Genomic DNA, 12,239 nt, shown 5'->3' with positions numbered 1-12,239 from the left:
ATGCATGTCTTGTGTGACTTCCAGTATTTTCATCCTTGGACCAAATTCTAGCTGAGGGCACAGGACTTTTTGCTAGAGCAGTGTTAGGGAGACGGAGTCACTGATTGAAGCACCAGGCTTACTTGGAAACTTTATCTGCTGCAGGTTAGGTAAGGTAGAAACATCATATGCGGGCTGTATTCTTGTGTGATTGCATTGTTGTACTTCTACATTCAGTTCTTGAAAAGTGGGAGTGTCATGCATGCACTGAAATTAGAATTTCACTGAGAGTGCTGATTGAGACCTGGATGGACTGTTTGGCTACTCTGTGAACAGATTTTTATGCTCGAAGGATTTAGAAAAATGTATACGTTTATTTCTTTAGAGCATTCTTCTACAGGAGAAGAGGTGCTTGAACCATGCTGGTTGTTTATGACACAGTAGGTCGCTGGCAAGTTTTGTGCCAGAGCTGGACTCTTGTAAGAACTGTACTTCTGATAGAAATATTCAATGTTTCAGAAGAAAGCTCTGTCAACAAGTTTATTATAAATCCTTTGTTTGAGCAAATGTTTATGCTGGTCACCTTATCTTGAAGGTTCACAGAAAATAAATGTGAATGCAGCCAAAGTAAATTAAATAATTTGAGCAAATATTCATAGGAAAATATGCTGACATGTTTGCATGGGGCTGAAACTTTCACCATGGTTGAGGTTGATCAAAGAAGAAAAGACTCTAGCTGCCAAGGAAAGACATAGGGCAAATGAGCTTGCTTGCATTGTTCTTTCATTTCCAACCCTGAAGTTAAGATTTTAAATGCCTTCCCTTCATGTATGAATGCTGGAAAGAATGTAATTACTGTAAGTGATAAGGATGTTGATTAATGCTGCCTAGGCTGGTAATAACACCCATTTTAAAAGGTGAAAGTTTTTCTATATGTATACTCCTGAGTATTACAATGGAACTTGTCAAGAATTCAGCATTTTCCTCACGAGTACTGGTGTGTTGAGTCATCACACAAGACTCTATTTGCTCTTCATTATTCACTTATTTCATTACCTTATTTTAAATGACTTGTACGAAAGGGTATCAAAAACCTCTCTCTTTTTTTTTTTTTTTCTTTCCATCAGTAGGTTTAAATATATGTGTGTGTGTATATATATATATATATATATATATATATATATATGTAAATCTCTGTTTACTAAGCAGTGAGCATCTGCACAGTGCCAGAGCTGAGCTGGAAATAGAACAGTGACTTCACCAGCTAGTTTTATAATGGAAAAACTGCAGTTAGCATACATTTTGCAATGCATGTGGTTGATAAAGCTGTGTGAACAGCTTTGCAATGACTGAAACTTCATAATTATATCAACATGAAGAATGAGCCAGTATTTGGATGTGGAGCTAATTCTTTGTTGCTTTCTTCCTGGAAGTCTCCAGGCCATAAGAATTTAACAATCTGTGAATAAATAACTGCTATTTAGCTCATCAGAGGTGGCATTGCAATTCTTATTGCCTCTGAACTTGCTTAAAGCTTCTAGATTTAATACAAAAACTGCAACTACATAATTGTCTGGATAACTATTATTGCTTATAATAAAATTACTCACAGTTTAATACTCACAGTATAATAGTGTACTTGATTTTGGAGCAGAGCAGTGACATAAAAAGCACCCTCTTCAGTTAAATTCTAGGACACAGCAAATTTTTGGAAGGTTGGAGGGAGTTATTACATAAGGACAAATATTTACCTAATGTAATCAAACTCCTCTTTTAAATGAGAACAATGGTGGGAGTGCAGTTACTATGGTTCTGTGTAATTTTGTGCTATATTTGGTAAAGTTTGGCAGGATTAAAGCCACAGCTGATCATCTGATTTTTGAAAGGGAAGAATGTGGCAGGTTTGCATTCCCGATGTGTCCTCAGACAAATGCACAGGCTCCCTTGGTAACTCTGGGCAAGGAAGAATAGTCCTGAGAAATATTTATCAAAAAGCTCCTTTGCAGTACCGCAGAGCTGTGTTGCTGAGCACAACTTCTGAAAGACGCTGTCTTTGGAGGGACTGCAGCCTTCCCTCTCCTTACTTCCCATGCCTTGTGCAGCTGATTTGAAAGGACACCTGTCTCAGACACACCGTGTTGATCCCCCCATGACCTCATTTCAGCCCAGAGTGATATGGCCCCAGTGATGTTGTAGGGGATGGTTTCTGCTGTTCTGCCACTGTCCTGTCCAGCCATGGACCTTACTGAGAGTTCCCTGATCTGCTGGTGATCTTCCAAAGTGTTTTTTTCTTATAAAGTGATGAAGCTGATGGGTAAAGTATTGTCCAGGTCAGGTTCTTGTCCTTGAAATACTAACCTTCAGTGTACACTTGGAAAGGTCCTATTCCCCCAGCCTGTTCCGGGATGCAGAGTCATGTCAAATAATGGACAGGTAGACACGTTGAAATAGGAATAAATCTGAGTATGAATTTATGCTTTGTGTCCTTTTTTTTTTTTTTTTTTTTTAATTGATCTCTTGCAGTTGGGCTGAATGCAAGTTCTGCACGTTTCTCAGGACTTTGAACATGAGACTGCGATAATTAGTTAGAGATAATTAGCACAATCAGAGTAAGTCATCCAACAACAGCTTGAGCCGTCTGATGTGATGCAGTCTTAACATACTTCATAAGTAACCTTCCAGAGAGCATTTTGTGCTTCAGCAATGCAAAAAATAGTGCAGGAGTGAAAACAATATCTTTTCTTGACAACAAATGACACATGTTTTTCCTTGTCTTTTGCTGTTAGTTTCTTGTCATATCCCCTGTGTCCACTCACATTAGAAAGACACTGAAGCTACAGGCAGTTTGGAGAGTGCAAGGAACACCCGTCTGGGCAGTATAGGAGGAGCAGACAGTATGTTAGTGTTTATGTGGCTGAGAGCCTGATAGGCTAAATACTGTAGCTGGCAGATGGGAGGAGGAAAAGTATATTGTAAAAGGAAGTACTGTGCAAGATGAAGCATCAAATCTTTGAAATATCTGATCCTCTGCATTTTATGTTGAAAACAGCGTAACTAATTTACCTCTCAAATGGAAAAGTTAGATACTGTGAAGGGAGTGAGCAAAACCGGTGTTTTTTATGTAACATTTCATAAAATCACAAGAGGTAAAATCACTTGTTCTCTAGAAGTAATCATGGTTCTAACAGACTTTTTTCTTTTTCATGTCTTTAATCGGTCATATTTTTTTTGCACGTTTTATTGGGGGTTTATTTCAGCCACTTCTTTAAAATACTTAAACTTTAGTTATATAAGCAGAAATACAGAAATGTTGAGAGTATGTGCAAAAGAATTACCATGATGCATTCAGATATGTAATGTTCATTTGGCTCTAAGCAATTATGTCAATATTGTTTTAATAAGCAGTGTTTCGTTGAAGCTTACTTGGAAGAAGCTGGGCAGAGGTAATCACAGAGTCAGTGGTCCAGTTTAGTGGTTTTCAAACAGAACAGAGGTTGAGCCATAGACATGCCTTTGGGAAGCATCAAATACTATATTCTTGGGGGATGCAGATCATGCTTTTCTGCTGTTGTTATTCCTTGTATTATTCAAAGTAGATGGGAAGTTTTAATTTATCTTCTGAAAAAGGATATCATACACACAATGGAAATTTATGATCCATCAAACTAAACATCGAATCCAGAGCCAGGACCTTTCAGTGGTAAACTTGGCTTGGCAACATGTCTTGATGGAGTTGTTAACCATTCAGTTCTGTAGTTCGACATTTTTATTTGGGGGTAAATGCGTTTATGTTGATTCTTGTGTATAGTTGGAATTAATTCACGTGTGTCTAGCACTTCAAGGATGTAAAATGGCATATATAACATACATATAAAGACATGGATTTATTTGGCAATGCAGAGGAATAACTGACTCTGAAATCAAGCCCCGAACCACAAGTGTCGGATGTACCTTTAGAAGATTTCAGGCAGTCTTGCCACATGGCTGGTCTTCCCCAGTACATACTGTCCTTATTGAAGGGTATGTGGTCTCTCTTTCTCCATCTGCCTTCTGCTTCCCCTCCATCCGTCCATGTCTGCTGCCCTCTGTTTATTCTGTGAAGTTTAATTCTTCTTTGCCTTGGGTAGAGACTTAACAAATCGTTGTAAATAACTTGGCCCCTTTACATTAATAACTGAATGCTTTGCTTGGTTTGCCACTATTTAGCCTGACTGAAATAAGCTTCTGGCATATAATTACTTATTCTGGTCATTAAATCCCTGTTAATAATGTACTGTATTAGATGCCATCTGTCTATTCAGAGATACTCGTATCTTCTAAGTCAGAAGTCACAATGCTGGTCACAATGCAGTCACAGAGCTGGTTCAGCATTGTTGAGATGTGAAGATTTAGGAATACTGTTTAAAACTCACACCTTGTTGGGACCCGTAAGTAACAAAGCCCTGAAGCAGGTTTGTGTTTGTAAATATCAACTTTACCCTGGACTGCCTCCAGGACTTTTCTGTGTGATCCTTCCTTCCTTCCTGTGGAGTAAAAGCTTAAAAAGAAGCAGTGCTTTGATATGAATTATTCTCAAGTGAAGGTTGGAAACTAGTCTGTTCAAGCTGCTGAAAGGAATCTGTAAAATAACTTCATTTGGGCTCCTGAAGTTTTTCTGATGGTCTCGTTTTCAGAGATCTGTATTACAGATTTTGGGTGAATTTCTTACTGATTTGTGTTGCTTACCTTTCGTTCCTTTAAAGATAACATATATCTTGATATCTGGAAGATACCAGTCCAGTCAAAAAGTACCTCTCCCAAAATTGTTGCCTAAAAATATCCAGTGAGAACCAAGAAGAAACCAGACTGAGCAAGTTGAAACATTTCATTCTACCTATCCATAAAGGATCCGTTGGGAGATTTTTATTGAAGGACTTGTGCAGTAACTTGTGCAGTAAGTGAAGGAGAATGCATTATTTCCCCTGGAAGACAGGCAAATTGAATAAAAGTTATATTTCAAAGGTTAGGACAGCCTGGATAGCTCATCAGCTGGATAACCATGTGATAGACCCAGAGGCAACTTCAGAACTGTCATCTCAGCTATTATCAGTGGAACTAGCCAAGGAGTCAGCTGCTAAAGTTAGACTACTGGATCTTGCAGCAGGCAGTTTAATGCAGCCCATCTGTGCTGACCAACCTCTCCCACATATGCCATGCAGGCAGGTGTAGAGGAGTCTCCTGTTTAGGGTATTACATTCCATAAAGTGCATGGATTTTAAAATGTAAGCAGCTGCTATACTGATGATCAACTCCTGAAGAAGAAACTTCCATCTGAGTCATGGAAATGAGCTTAATTAAATAAACAGCATGGATACAAGTTTCAGGAATTTTGCATGTTTTCTACTCACTGTGCTCAGCAAGTGTTGCTAGATTCCTTGTGTAAAGAACAAAGACAAGCAATAGGGAAAAACAGCAGATGTGCCTTGTTCACTCAGTGTAGCCTTGGGTAGAGATGCTGTAGGGTACGGGGTAGCTGCATGTCCTCTGAATCACAGGACCTGGCTGGATGCATGCTTTCAGCCTGTGGGGGACACAAGGTTGAGGGCCCTCTTAGAAGCATTTATGAAGATTGAACCAAACCTGTTATCATACCTATTGCAGCTAGTGTGTTTCCTTCGTGGGTATGGAGTGCATGCCTAGGCAGGTAGTACTGCAGGTGGTAACTCACTGATGCATAGCAATTTGTGTCTGGCCTCCAAAAATTTTTCTAGGTCTCTTATCTAGATGGATAAGACCTCTTCTAGCAGAATAAATTTTTATTCTAGCCCTTGAGAATGTTTTATTATAAATACAGAAAGTGAAATTGAAAGAATTAGAATAATTTTAAGCATGCTTTCTATTTACGGGGTGGGAAAGCTTTAGATAAGCAAGAGGAAACATGAAGTTTTGATGATAATTTCTCTGTATTTGAATGAACAGTTGTTCTGTAAGAGACAAAAGTGGCAAAATGGGTTTTTGACAGATTTGGATCTCTGTTATCAAGCTCCTGTGCTTAGCTCACTTGTGTGCTAGTCCTTCACATTTACATCTCTCCCTTGTTTGTTTGGGGGAAAGATCTTAGAGTATCCTGCATGAATGTCAGCAAGGTAGTACACATGGTGACTGCTGGCTGTTTTCTCTTGAAATGGCTAGGGAGTGTTTTGTAAATGCCTTTCCATCACTGGGACACTATACTGGATCTCTTTGCCTGGTCTATGGTTTGCATTGAACTTTTATGAACTTAATATTTTTGATGCAAGCTCTCATCTTCAGCCACGGTTTAAAATTAACAAAAAAGGAGAAACTTCATAGGAAAAGTAAAGCTGCAGAAGGAGGGATAGCTGGACAGTGAAAGCCTCTAATCTCTCATTCCCAGGAGACCAGGTTTAAAATGAGAAAGCTGGTACTTTTACTGGGAGCCTTGTACTGACTACTTGAATAGATTTCTGTATTCTCGGATTAGTCAGAATAAACCCCTGTATAATATACAGAAAGAACAATGGATTGTGAACTGCAAAGTTTTTGCCAATTAGTGTTTTGCTTCTGCATTATTTATATAAATTCAGTTAACTTGAAATTCTTTCTATAAAATGGTGTTTGTGTGTGTACGTTGCTTTTGTTGCATATTCAGAAGGTCAAATTTAAAATCTGAATAAAAAACAGCGTATCCTTTAAAAAGGAGACTGCTCTATATTCTTCATTCTGCTGTTGCACTTGTGTATTTTACTGACCTGTTTCTTTGCCAGAGCGATCCTTTATCTTTCTGTTTATGAAATTGTTTAATCAGTTTTATACCAATATCCTGTCTGCAGATAGCTAGCTTTAAAAATAGACTGGCTCAGCTGTGTAAAGATGAGATACCTGAAATCATCCGTATGGGACAAGTGTGATTGCTTTAAATGATGGGACAGTGCCAGCAAAGCCTTTACTCTGAATCGGAAGACTGTGCTCAGGGGCTGTAAATCAAGCAGGCCAAGTCAGTCTTAACCCTGTTAGACTTGCCATTTAGAGGTTTACGATGTAGTTTTCCCTTTCTCACCACATAGAGATGTCTATTCAGGTACTTTGTGGTCCCTTTCATTGCATTTCAACGTCTCCTAAAACCAGCCAACCTTTTTGCTAGCTCAGAGCAGCTTCAGGCATATTATTATCCTTTCCTTTTCCTGCTGCTGCAAGAGCTGGATGGGATGACGTGCCTAAGGTCACCCCAAGGAGTCTTGTCAGCACTTGGAATTGAGTATAAGGTTATGAGTCACGATCCAGTGCCGTCGCCACGTGGCCTCTTCTGGTGTTATGATGGCTCATCTCTACACAGCTTTCGTTTGGCAGTGAGACGATGCTTCATAATGGAGTTGATGTATTTATTTCTCCTGCCTGTCTTTTCAATCTGTAGGACTTTTGTGTCTGTGCTGAGTCTTGAGTTGCTAATGAAGTTAAGAAGCAGTGAGTGATTGCAATGCAGGCCGGGAATCATTAGCATTCTTCTGTAACAAAAGCTTGAAAGATAATATCACTTCAAGCTCATTTCCAGAGTATTGTTATGCAAAACAAAGAAAAGAGCCTTTCCACTTTTGATTTTGGGATGGGGAACAGTTGTTTCCAGTTTATCTACCAATAGGATATATCTGGCCCAAGATGTCTAAAGTCTAACCTTTAACCCCAGACATGATCACAAAAACCTTAGGTTATAAAAATGTATTTTGAGGTTCCTTCCTCAGAAGCCTTTCCGTTGTTTTTCCTTTTTGTATTACAGATGCTCATTTGTGTGGGAAATTTTATAAACATGGCATCTGCTGCCAGTGATTTTGGAAATTGCAGCTATTTGTCGATGGCTTCTTCTTGCAAATTGCACAAATTAATTTCTCTATGCATATGAATAACTCTTTCAAGACATCCTAGCTACTCCAGCTGAATGGCAGGCCCTTGCTGTCAGCCTACCACTCTGGACCCTCAGTAATACCTAATCAAGAATTCTAAGGTATTTTTCTCCAGAATCTCATAAAACAGCATAGAAATTGTAGGAAGAAACTAAATGTACATGCACCTCATTGAATGTCTGGCCGACAGAGTGGACTTGGTTTTATTTTAGGTCTCATTTATTCAGTGTTAGTATCATTTGTTGAAGCTAAGCACCGAGACAGTGGTCTAAAACAAAAGCAAGATACTTGTACAGATCTCCTCTGTATTTTAACACAAACCCAGTTGTTTTATAACTGGTAATGCTATGCATGCTTGAAACTGTGGTAGTGAAGGAAGAAAGCCTGTCTTTGGAAAAGTTTTTAAGTAGCGATGAGACTAGTACTGGTTGGATGCTGGGAGGACAGCTCAGAAGTATTAGTGCATACTTGCCGTGTCCTTAGACAATTCCCCAAGCATCCACCATTGGCCATATCCAGCGACTGAATTGTGGGGTCAGTGAATTTTTGTATTTAGCCAATATGTTCTGATGTTAAAACTGCTTTTTTTGTCTGTGACCACAGTTTTACAGCAGGAAAATCAATAGGAAACTTTTGAACTTCTTGGAAATCTTTAACCTGGAATGAAATATTCCTTATAGTTGTGCTACTGAGTTGCTGGATATCCCCCTGTGGGTAGTGCAGCATTAACATGCTGACGTGCCTGGCAAACAAAAGGGGAGAATTGGAACAGAATCTAAATACATGTGTATGTGCTGTTACAGCATTTTTCTTTAATAAATGCTTCTGGCCAGACTGCAATACCCTATAGCAGATCCTAGCCAGCCGTGGAGTGTCTGTCTGCATGCAGGCTCTTCTGGACGTGTGCCGAAGAAGACCAGGAGCCTGGGAGCCATGGCACCCTGAAGGGCAGCAGCTCCTTTCTGGGATCCAAGCAGAGCAGGACTTAAGAGCTATGAGCAGACCAAGAGGTCTCCAGCCTCCTAAAGCCAGCTGAGCTGTGTGCGTTGCTCAGAAATCAAGATCTTGAAGCATCTGCTAAATCCAGCCCAGTAACCTGGCAGGCAGAGCTGCCTCGCTGCATAGCGAGAGCAGGCTGCAGCACTGAAGCTGTAAGTGTACATTTGCTTTTCGATTCCACTTGTTTTATTTCTGTCATAACCAGAGGTTAATTGAGGGATTGTATTTAGCATTTTGTTTTCTGCGCTGGCTTTTTGCAGGCTTTTTGTGATGCCCAGGAATGTAATCCTTGTCCCACACGGGGGTCTGCCCTACAGCTGAGTTAACCCAGCAGCACTTGCTGCTTTCTGGACAGGGAGTAGATGCTGAAGAAGCAGGTCCTGGACTGAGAGATTATTTCAGATAAAATAATCCCTGTTTTTCCTCTCCTAATATTGCCCAAAGACAATGGTGTGTGGATGTGGATCAGCTCTGGCATGGCCATGGGTTTGCATCCCCTCCCGGCTGATGGGTCTTCTTATGGCTCCCTGTTGAGCTGAGCTTGCCAGAAGCTTTTTGCCTAAGCCAACCTTTTCATCATGCTGGAATTTGTTCACCTCCCTGGCTTGTTGGAGCCCAGATCTGGAGGCTCTGAACTGCATGGGCTCTGCAAGCCACCAGCACACCCTGGCTCATCCCACTGCGCTAGGGTCAGTGGGCTGTAGCTGGGATAGGGAAGGAGAAGGAGGAATCTGCTCCCTCGTCACTCCAGCTGGAGCTCCAGTGCTGTTTTGTGTACTGTATGTGCAGAGTCTAGGGCATGGAAACTGCATCTGTGGGATGGGCAGGCTGCTGCTAAAGTAGCTTGTGCTGCTCCAGTCCTGCTGCTGATAGGTGCCAAAACTCAAGTGAAGCAGGGCTGTGTCAGCAGCAGCCTCATTTATCCTCATAGGGAAAAGATGTCTTATTCCTTAGTACTCTTTCTCTGATGTAAAAGCTATTTAATTTGAGGCTGTTATTTGTCAGTTATCTAATGATGCTGTAATGAGAGTTGAGGGCTTGTGTAATGTCAGCACCCGGACTTTGTGGAATGAAAGAGGTACCTTGACATCCAGATTAAAAATAATTATGCTTGCAAAGTTCATAAAGTCTTTGAAAAATACCCTTGCCTGTAAGCACTGCCCTCCCAACTTTCGCCACATTCTTTTCAAACCCTCACAGGCCAGGGGCTTAGGGGCTTTTTAATTTTTTATTTATTTAGATGAGCTATGGGCTTATTTATTTATTTATTTATCTATTTTGATGATCTCTAGAGTGGTCAATACTCACTACTTCCTAAATCACTAACAGTTCTGGTAACTGTTGATAAGTGATGGCGGTTTATTCTTTCTAATGCTGTTCATTTCCAAAAACAAAACAAGAAAAATATCCTGTCCCCTTCCCGAACCTGCCTACCCTCACGCTTCCATAGCTGGAAGCAAAGTAATCTTTGTAGTGGTCAGAATTGCTCTCAAATCTTAAAAAAAAAATCCTCTGTTTGAGGACTACGATAGTCTGGTGGTTTTACCAGCAGTACTTTTTAAGCATTGCAAGAAGAAGTTTGCACAAAAATATCCTTCATGTGAAGCTGTGGTCTTTGGGTTGCCAGGAATCAAATGTTTGCAGGCAGACGCAGCAAGTGACTTTGGCATGTACTTAATATGGCTTCCTGTGTAACTGAGTTTTTTCCTCGAAATCAATTTAGAAAAGGTGGAGCCCATTAGGAAAATAAACTTAGGAGCTCCAAAATCAGAGTGCTTTCATGCTGATGCCAGAAGTAGGGTGAAGGTACAACTGAGAAGGTTCCTGGAAATGTCCTTTCTTAAAACTATTCCGAGAATATTGGTAGTACAGAGTTTAGCTTGTGTAATTGAATGAGGATGAAAGGCTGCAACTGATGCCATAGATATAAATAGAAATAAATATTATCCATGAATTTATTCTAAATATGACCTGTTTATTCTCTTTGAAATACTTTCCTCTGCCTTTTTTATTAGGCTATTGGAGAAGTTGCATGTTAGCCATCACTTAAAAGTCAGAATTCAATAATGAAGTAATCAGATGGTCTCACAGGGCAGATAATTTTTACTGAATACGCTATCCTAAAGATAAAGACAACATATAAGCGCCATGAAGAGAAAAACAGAAAACTGCACTGGGCAATTTTTATCTAAGATGTAACTGAAGAGATACAATTTAGATATCCCTGGCATAATAAAATAAACACTAAAGCATCTTAAGATCATATTACTGAGGAAGGACAAGATGCAGCAGATATTCAAAAAGCTAAGCTGTTTTTCAGTGACAGGAAAAAATAATATTTTGTGTGAGCAGAGACAATACAAAACAGACCAATACCTCCTGTGTGTTAGCCTGGTTACATAAAATGTGAAGAAATTAAAAAAAAAAAAAAAAAGAAAAGAAAAAAAAAAGGAAAAAAAAACACTCGTCCTAGTCAGTCACCTTTGCTTTTGAACTAGAAGTGGGGACAAAAACATTAAGGCAACACATAAATATAATTCATTCTCTGGAGCATTTTTGGCGAGTCTAGGGAAATGGTAAATGAAAGGTGATGTTTGCTTTGCTTCCCTCCCCATCCTCTGTGTATGTGTCGGTAGATGATTTTCTGGGCTTGTGCCATTTACACTAATTAAAGGCCTGGACATCCTTGTATTCCTGGTTTCTATTTTCAGTCTGATGTTTACTCTGTGGTACTGCAAAAAGAATGAATGTCACTACATTGGAAATGACCTGAAAAATAAGTCATTTTTGTAACAACATGAATTGCATAGCTTTACATGTTAAATAGCTTAACTTACAATGAAGGAAATATGAAACTTCACTTTTTTTTAGCTGATACATCCTCAGTTGCAATACATTTTTAATACTTCAAATCCAAATATTTTGTGACTTAGAATGAGAAATTGAAGAGAACATTGTACGGTGAATGTGTGCAATTATCTTTACTAAGTGCTATCATTCTCCACTGAAAAATTTGCAATTTTTATCTTCAGTCTCATTTATCAGTTCTTCTACACCCAGAGTACATTGTTCTGAAGGTATTTTATTTGAAGCAGGGTGCAATTTAGAATCCACTTTGTCAAATTAGTTTCAAGACGAGATTTTCTATTAAAATTGGAAAAGAGGTTCCGTGTATTGAGCCACCAGGAACAGCAAGCAGTGAAGAACCAGAAACAGGCACCCAGGCTGTTCATTCTGCAGCTCCTGAAGTCAATGGAGCAAAGGGACCCCCAGCACATGTGGTGGCAACCACTTTCTGTTGACACTTGTCACTACAGGCCACTGCAGGAGAAGGGATGGAGAAGGGAGGGGGAGGAAGAAGCAAAA

This window comes from Aythya fuligula, chromosome 13 (genome assembly GCF_009819795.1).
Source record: "Aythya fuligula isolate bAytFul2 chromosome 13, bAytFul2.pri, whole genome shotgun sequence".
In the NCBI taxonomy this organism is placed as follows: domain Eukaryota; kingdom Metazoa; phylum Chordata; class Aves; order Anseriformes; family Anatidae; genus Aythya; species Aythya fuligula.
This window is presented reverse-complemented; position numbering follows the sequence as displayed.